We start from the raw sequence: 9,666 nt of genomic DNA, 5'->3' as shown, positions 1-9,666 counted from the left end.
TAATCAATTATAGAAGAGGAAGTTTGATGGATTTTATGATTTCAAAGAAGAAAAATAGCCCTGATTTTCAAGTTTTGTGACACTGATTAATTTATACCCAGCTTTTGTGGAAAGACTTCCGGGTACTTCCTGGAAAATACTTCTTAAATCAATTTTTGTCACTACGGACTTACATACATTTGCATTTGAAAGCAGCCTATTGAAATATCAGTTATTTGTAAGCAGAAAGAGGTTCTAGATTTTTATTCGTCCATCCAACAGATACTTATTGGGCCAATATCTGGTCCAAAACCTGAACAACTGGTGTGTGCTACAGGTGATAGGGAAAATCAAGTATGTATCAAATAACTAATTACAACATTCTGAAAGACTCCATGAAAAGTCAGAGTTTTTAATATTCCAAAGCTCTGATAGTATAGATGTACCTAATTAAACATTTTTCTTACAGTGGGATCTTGAACTACTCTGTGGTTTCAGCCATCTATATTCACAGCCATGGAGGCCTGGGGTGAGGTGGAAAATATAGAACACAAATCCCGAGATCTGGAATCTAAAGTTGCCTGAGTGTCAACTTGTGTGGCCAGCTCAAGCCAGTATAGCAAAGCAGCTAAGAGCACGTGTTCCGGAGTTTACCAAGGCTTGGCTTCCAAACCCGGGTCCTGCATGTATGGTCTTTGTGAGTTTGGATACGCTTCTTAATTCCTCTAAGCCTGTTTCTTCATCAAAACAAGAAAAGTAAGGTAAACAGCACTCACGTCCCAGCATGGTTACAAGGCATTCGTGAGAAGATGCACGGGCACAAGAAGTGCCAGTCTTCACACTTAATTTCAATTATGGCTGCTCTTATTATTAGTCACCTTTTGTGCTTCATTTTACATCTTACTTTCTTTAAATACTTATTTAGAGAGAGAGTCAGTGAGAGCAGGGGAGGAGCAGAAAGAGAGAGAGAATCCGAAGTAGGCTCCCCGCTCTGTGTGGAGCACGACGCAGGGCTTGATCGCAACAACCGTGAGATCCCGACCTGCGCCAAAATCAAGAGTCGGATGCTTAACCGACTGAGCCCCCCAGGTGCCTCTCATTGTATATTTTAACTGTAACTGTAAAATAAGGGCAGTCAGCTAGACCGGAACGTCTCTAGCATCTGGAAATAAACGTCTGGAAAAATTACCCGACTTCCGCAGTTGTCTCTAACGACTGCTATTACACAAGCAAGCATAAAACTTGGTATAAACTGTTAATGCAATTAGATCCTAGCTATGGATCCAAAATTAGCTTAAAAATTAAATTCAAAACAATAACAACAAAATCGAATTACATCTGTTAATGAGGAGAGTGGTGACTTCCTGGAATTAAGTCACCCTCTGCCCTGTGAGTGGGTGCCGATCCCCATGGGCACAGGGCACAGGTTATTCTGTGCTCACTGCCCACACCATCTACTGTGTTCTTCCAGGAGATCAATTCTCTACTTCGCTTGCTTTGAACTACTGCAGCCTTCAGTGACATCATTTGGCCTTCACTTTGCACAAACTCATGACTTATTTGGATCTGGTTCTTTGCTCACTAGCCCTTGGAAATTAAAGGAGTAACTTGGCATCAATTCGAGATTCATTTCTTAATGCGGACCTCATTTTGCCAAAGATCTGCCCAGCTCCAAATCTTTCAGTGACTCTCTACTGTTTCAAAATCCTGACATCTAAGTCCCTCTCCGACGTACGTTGGCAGTCATCCCTAACCAGCTTCTTCCCTTGTCAAACTAGGACACCTGCTGCCATAGACTGAAATGTCTATTTCCCCTCAGATCTCATATGTACAAACCCAGTCCCCAGAGGGATGATATTGGGAGGTGGGGGCTTTGGAAGGTGATTGGGTCACGAGCGTGGAACCCTCATGAAAGAGATTAGTGCTCTGGTATAAAAAAGGTCCCGGAGAGCTCCCTTGCCCCCATTTTCCTGGCTTGGGGCGTGGGTTTTCTAGTTTCAGGGACAGGAAGCAGGGTATTTTGTTTCAGTTCTCTGCCTGCTGCTGACCAGAGAGCTCTTGCCTACACCCCACGTATGTGCCACTATCCCAGCGCCTGGCCCCTAAAAGCCCATGTCCTAATCGGATACCTCGGTGGATTGTCACAGCTTCACCTCAAGCTTGGTTCACTGCCACTGACTTCTTTTTATTTCCAACGCCAGGATTTCCCTTTCTGTTCATCTCACCTACATATTTTATCTGACGTTTCTATGTATTTGGGTAGGAGGTCGTCCACCTCAGCACTGGCGGCCACGTAAACTGAAATTCCTAGCATCGATTTCTAACCAATTAAACGAACTACACATCCTCATAAAATAACTTTATGACTGGTCATAGAAAATATACAAATATATACACATATATACATGTGTAAATACATATGTACTTCATAACTTTGTCTGCTCATATAAGTATAGATATATAAATGCATATGTACATGTATACCTATGTATTTGCATATATACATATATATTTTTTTAAAAGAAGAGCACAAGTTCCATTTTAGTATAAATTAGCAACAAAATCACTGTCAGATGCAATTATAATAATAATGGTCATGGTGTGACATTTCCTTTATACGATTAGGTTCTGAATTGCCACTGAGAAAAATAATAGTTGACATTTAGTGAGCATTTTCGATACTCCAGGCACCATTTAAAGCACTTCAAGGATCTTCTCATTTAATTTTCACAGCTCTTTATGGGGCAGGTGCCATTACTGTCCCAATTTGACAGATGTAGATATTAAGGCTTAAAGGGTTGAGTAATTTGACCAAAGTCATACACTAGGAAATGGTGGGACCAGCAATCGAACCGTGTCTGTTTGGCTTTAGGGTCCCAATAGATCATCACATTACATCTCATCTTAAATGGCTGAGGTAGACAAACTGGGTAGAGTAGGTATCCATAATACACAAAGATCCCTTAAAAATCACTGGGGGTAAAGATAAACACTATGATGCAAAAATAGGCAAGAGACTAGGATGAGTCCTTTATAATAGATAATATTCAGTAATAAACAGAGGGAAAAGATGTTCAAGCTCATTAATAATCAAATACAAATTAAAATAAGATGCTATTTTCTACCTAGAAGAATAATGAAGATTAAAAAAATGATGAATTCCCAGGACCAGTTAGCTCCCATGAAGGAAAATAAACACTTACACACAGCTGGTGGGAATTAAATCAGGACTCCAGAAGACAAATAGGGAATATTTTGTCAAAAAGCTTTTAAATGTTTATGCCATATGGAAAAAAATTCTTACATGTTTGAAAGAAACAATAAGGTTATAAAATAACAATGAAACAATATTTTTAAATTAAAATACAGATATATATATACATATATATGTTTATATGTATATACAATGCTTTTATTTATTTTTTTATTTTTTATTTTTATTTATTTTTTAACGTTTATTTATTTTTGAGACAGAGAGAGACAGAGCATGAATGGGGGAGGGTCAGAGAGAGGGAGACACAGAATCCGAAACAGGCTCCGGGCTCTGAGCTGTCAGCACAGGGGCCCGATGCGGGGCTCGAACTCACGGACCGCGAGATCGTGACCTGAGCCGAAGTCGGCGCTCAACTGACTGAGCCACCCAGGCGCCCCTACAATGCTTTTAATTATATATATTATAGCAAAATATTAACAATAACTATCTCTATATGAAAAGGATTACAGGAAGTTTTTCTTTTTTTTTTGTTTATTTGTATAATTGATTTTCCTATAGTAAACACGTTGCTGGTTTCATCACCCCTAGATTCAGTATTTCTTAACAATACCTGGGCAGGTTGAAAAAGCAAGGTTCTGAACCTGTAAAATCAAAGGCTGGATTGGGAAGAATGAAGTGGGTCTATACATCTGGTCCCATAGGATGTCGAAGATAAAATAAATGAAAAAATTGAGTCACCAAGTAATGCAATGTAATCTCTTTACTTAAATATTATATATTATAAATTAGTAAATATGAGATTGTATATATTGTTTATATATTATGTATTAATTGTATTATATAATAAATGTAACGGTTTGGGGAGAAGACAGAGAGAAGACATTTACTTTCTGTACATTTCTATTATTTTTTTCCCAACAAGCATTAATTACTTCGATATTAAAACACTTAACTAGTGGATCCTGGGTGGCTGAGTCGATTAAGGTTGTGATCTCAGGGTTTGTGAGACTGAACCCCACTAGGAGCCCTGTGCTGACAGCACAGAGTCTGCTTGGGATTCTCTCTCTCCATCTCTCACTTCCCCTCCTCCACACACCCCTCCCCTGCTCACACACACTCTCTCTCAAATAAACGTTAAAAAATAAATAACACAAAAATACAAGAGTTGAGGGAGGAGCTGATCAAAATTCATAAAGTGCACACATTTTTGTTAAGTTATGGAAATACCAAACTCAGTGTTAACATCCACCAAGCTTAACGGATATTATTTAATAGCAAACAAATTACCCCTATTACAAGTCTAGTACTTGAAAATCAAATAGACTTATAGACATTTTTACTCCAAGATTGGTCTATGTGGGAAATGTTAAGATATTCAATAATTACTTCGCTACACTTAACGGTTACTGATCAATAATTGTTCACGAATGGAAACTGGTAATAACACCAGAGGGCATGAATATGTAAAGAGCCTTAAAGGTGAGGAAACAGGCTTCACAGAAGTTCACCACCTGAGACAACACGGTCCCTGAGTCCCACCAAGTTTAGCTGTAGAAACTTTTTAGGTTGAAAACACACACAGCAATCCCAACAACTCTCTTGGATCTTCCTTTGGAGACTTAGGCTAGAGCTGTCCTGAAGTGACTCAGTAATGATACAACTTACATAAACTTCACGGTCACACTCTCAGGAAACGTGCCCACTGTCTAACAACAAATGGCACACAACTGCCATAAAAGTTGTTCACGGTCTCAGGAGACAGGATCTTGAGCTTACCTCTCATCAGGGCTGTGCGCCCTCCCAGGTGCCAACTTCCTGTGCTTCACCCTGACCCCATCAGAAGTCTGTCCCTTGGACTTCAGAGAGGCGCTATGTGGTACCAGGAAGAAAGGTGCCTGTCAGATAGACGTGGTGACCTCGTGCTCTCCTGGGAGGGCCACAGCCCAGGTTGCCCAAAGCACTCCTGGGGAATGGGACCACTCTTCTCCCCATGCCCGTGGCCACCCTTCTCCTCCCTGCTGGTGGGCACTGTGTGCAGGAAGGGGTGGAGGACTCCCTCCCATCCTCTGCCTCTCGGTGGTGCTGACAGGCCTGGGTTCTCGGACACAGCAGATGCTCTCTGGCCTCTTGTCTGTGAGTCACCAGGGGCTCTCCCCGAGGCAGGTGGCTGAACCATCACCGTGTTTCTCCAGCCGTGGGGCCGGAGCAGGCTGAACCTGCCCCCGGTTCCCCTGGTGCCTGAGGCCCAGGGTAGTCTCGCTTCCCGTTCCCAGCCACCCCCTTGGATCACCACTGCTGGTGGAGCATCTGGGGAGCCGGGGTGGGGGTGGGGGTGGGGAAGGTCGTGTTGGAAAGGGAAGCACACCCCTTCCCTCTTGGGATCAGGTGCCTCCTTGTCCCATTGTGTGCTAGGTGGACTGACCTGGCAAGCTAGCCAGGTGTTACCCGTGCCAGGTTGCAAGCCGGGGACTGAGTGATGGTGGAGGGCTGAGCCAGCCCCCCGGTGCTTGGCCATCTGAGGGCTACCATTGTGCCCATACATGGGTGCCATGGTTCCCTTACCTGTTCTTACTAGAAAGGTGCTGATTTGTGTGGATGTTTTAAGAGGGCAGAGGTCATTTGGGGGAGGTCTAGAGGTCAAGCAGGAGAGAAGATCCTTGCTTCCATTTCAGCCAGAGCCCCTCCCTTCTGTGATTCCTGTATTCTCCAGCCAGCTCATGTCAATAACTCATACAGAAAATTCTGGCTTCTTAAAATCCACACCTCCACGACTAAGGGATGTTCTTGCAGCATTTGATGCTCTAATACTTCTACATCTTATGGAAAACATTTCTTTTTCAAAATGACTCTCTCCTCTTGAAAATGAGGATAAATGAGATGAATGTATTAATAAACACTCTGGGCCAGGTCTAGTTCTCAGGTGTGGGTCTGAAAAGCACACTGCTCTAATTCATCACAGCTTATTTTACAGCAGATTAGCAAAACCGGCCCTTCCGGTTCCTAACTAACTAATCTCTACTGAGCAAGAAACGGTGGCAAGGCAGATTTGTTATATTAATGGATCCACTTTCAGTCACCGTGGCCAATTGCTTCAGCTCCTCACGGACCCCATTAGTGCCACCTTCCTCTTACCTTTACTGGGGACACACCAAGTGTCTCACAACAATGCACTGAGAATAACCAGAGTGAGTGTGCAGGAGATGCCTTTTCACCTCCCAAGTAGGATCACTTGGGTAAAGTGATACACCAAGTTACAAACCCACTGGAAGCAATCCTTTTTAATGCCATGAGTCTGGGTTTGGGAGATGGGGTGGGGCCAGGTGGGGGAGCAGGGAAGAGGGAATGCTATGGTTTTCTTAGCTCCTGCTAAAAGGAGTGGTGACTACAGGCATCTCCTTATGGGTCTGCTTCTGGATAGGTTAGTGAAGGGGTGTGTGGGACTCCTGAGCACAAGGAAGGGACTTCACCAGCACTGACATATAGGAGTTCCATGGCTCAGAGCAAGGGACCATCCAGTGAGAAGGGACCATCCAATGAGAAGCAGGATGGCAAGGGACCATCTAATGAGAAGGGACCACCCAATGAGAAGGTACCATCCAATAAGAAGGTACCATCCAATGAGAAGGTACCGTCCAAGGAGAAGGTACCGTCCAAGGAGAAGCAGGATGGCAAGGGACCATCCAATGAGAAGGGACCATCCAATGAGAAGGGACCATCCAATGAGAAGCAGGATGGTAAGCGACCATCCAATGAGAAGGTACCATCCAATGAGAAGGTACCGTCCAAGGAGAAGCAGGATGGCAAGGGACCATCCAATGAGAAGGTACCATCCAGTGAGAAGCAGGATGGCAAGGGACTGTCCAATGAGAAGCAGGAGCACAAAGGCTCATCTTATTTGGTCGTCTGCACGCAAACCTCTTGTAGTTACAGAACCTTTTCTTTAAAGCAAATCGTAAGCAGAGCCATATTAATATGTCAAACAGATGAAAGCGTAGGTGTTCTGCTTGTAAAGGTGTTCCATCCATCTTTCCTCGTGGATGGAAGAGTAAAGAACTATAGTCTGTCTTCCCCATGACTCCTGATAGGAGCTGGACACCATATCTCCTTCCGTTGGAGGATATCACATCACCTGGAAAAACTGGCAGAAGAAATGAAAACAATGTTCTCCATGCCACCGAGGCAGGTCACTATGTGGGACAGGGTGAGGAGACAAGCAGTGTCCTGGAACTTCCTCTTTTCAACCCGGATAAAGTCTCTTGACATCAAAACATGAGGGTGGGGGATTGAGATTGTTGTAAATCCTATGGGACTGTCAAGAACACGCTAATCTCACTGTGCGATTCAGAAACAGTCAACCGCCCTTCTACTTGTCCAGCTGTGGTGTAAGAGATGCAAGTTCCTTGTCAACACAGACAGCACGACGCGCCATCACCTGTCCAGGCAACCTGTGTCCTTCCCTACCCGAGTCCCCACATGCAATTTTAGCCTCGTTACACGGAAGGATAAAATATACGCTTAGTCAGGGTTGTGAGCATAAGCAGAATGATAGGTTTGAAGCGCAAATCCATTGTATTTACTGTTTAAGGTCATAAACTGCTATTGGTCTTAGAATGAAGAGTGTCATCACAAAGCATTTCTGTTCACCTGTGGTTCGAAATGCTGCATGTCATTTTTGAGGACTGAGAGAGCACGCAGCTCATATACCCTAAGCCTATGGCACATGTTTGTTATAAATTTAGGACTGAATCCCAGCTGGTTCCAAGGACTCAGCACATTAGAAAAAACCTGGGAAGGGTTATGTGCTCTTGGAATACGTTTCCCTCTAGCCATTCAAAGGGGAGTCACGCTGCAGCCCCTCTCGCCTTTTCCACCTTTGTTAGGCTCACCAGCTGGCCCGGAGGATGTTGACAACAAGGTGACTTTCACCCTTGGGTTACTGGTTGAGATTCATCATGGATTCAGTCCAGTTCAATCAATCCTGACAGCAGCTCGCGGACCCAACTCACGCGAAGGACGAATCAAGGTCTCCTTACTTACATCACCTACTTGGACTCTTTTGGGTACAAGCTGTCCCACAGATCCTCGGCAGCCCGGAGGGGCATAAGGATCGGAAACCTGTCTAGAGCACGCATTTGTTTCACAATCTGAGATCGGCAGGCTAGGTTTTCTGTCATGACAGAGACATTAGCAAACTAAGTGTGATACTTCATGGACAAATAAATGCCCAGGATTCACCCCCCAATGCTCTGAATACTTTGGTTTACGTCAACTATCATCACATAAAGCAGGGACAACAGGGATAGGACACCTGTACCATTTGTCTTCTAACAATTATCATCCAGGGAGGACTCATCTGTACCCAGCACAAAACTAAGTCCTTGACACTGATTATTGCTTTAAATCCTCCCAATACCCTGAGTTAGGTACCATTTTACCCCAATTTCACAGGTGAGGAAACTACCGGGGCTTGGAGAGGTTAAGCAATTCAGGAGCTGGTCCAAAGGCAGAGAGCTAAGAAGGGGCAGGCAGGGATTTGAACCCAGCTGAGCTATGTTATGCAGCCTTTGACTGAAACTTGATGCACACTAGAATTTTCAATTAACATGATTAACTGTGGGGTAAAATAAAACAAAATCAACACTTAGAACAGTGCCTTCCACATAGTAAGTAACGCGCATGGACATTTCACCATTCACAGCACTAAAGGCAATGTTGCTTAGTCAACCTAACATTAAGGAAACAAATATTATTTACCTTTCTTTGGGGAAGGACACAGTCACACAATATACACAGATATCTAATATCCGCTGGGTATAGATGAATAGTCTAAAACCATCACTGAAGCAAAGGAAGTACAAAATCATTTCCAAGTATTCAGGGTAGTGTGAATAAATAACACTATTCTACCCGAACAACATAACACAAAAAAAGATTTAAAAATGTAAAGACCTCAAGTAGTTGTAATTATAGATAAATAAAATCATTGAGGGGCACCTGAGTGGCTCGGGTCAGTTGAGCAGCCAACTCTTTTTTTTTTTTTTTTTTTTTTTTTTTATTTATTTTTGAGACAGAGAGAGACAGAGCATGAACGGGGGAGGGCCAGAGAGAGAGGGAGACACAGAATTGGAAGCACAGCCAACTCTTGATTTCAGCTCCGATCACAATCTTAGGGGTTCCGTTCGGGAGTTCCAGCCCAGGATCCGGTGCTCACAGCTTAGAGCCTGCTGGGATCCTCTGTCTTCCTCTCTCTGCCCCTCCCTTACCCTCCCCTCTCTTAAAAATAAATAAATGTTAAAAAGAAAAATAAGATAAAGTCTTTGAAAATGATTTAAATTTTCATTTCAATGTACAAAATTATAAAGCTTCAAACGAACCATTGTTAAGTTTGAATAAAGGTTAAAGTTCAGCACCTACAAAAGACCTTATGCATAGTAGGTTTCCAATAAATCGCTATCCTTTCATTATGTCTAGGA

The sequence above is a fragment of the Panthera uncia genome, assembly GCF_023721935.1.
Source record: "Panthera uncia isolate 11264 chromosome A1 unlocalized genomic scaffold, Puncia_PCG_1.0 HiC_scaffold_16, whole genome shotgun sequence".
NCBI lineage: Eukaryota > Metazoa > Chordata > Mammalia > Carnivora > Felidae > Panthera > Panthera uncia.
Note: the sequence above shows the minus strand (reverse complement) of the source record.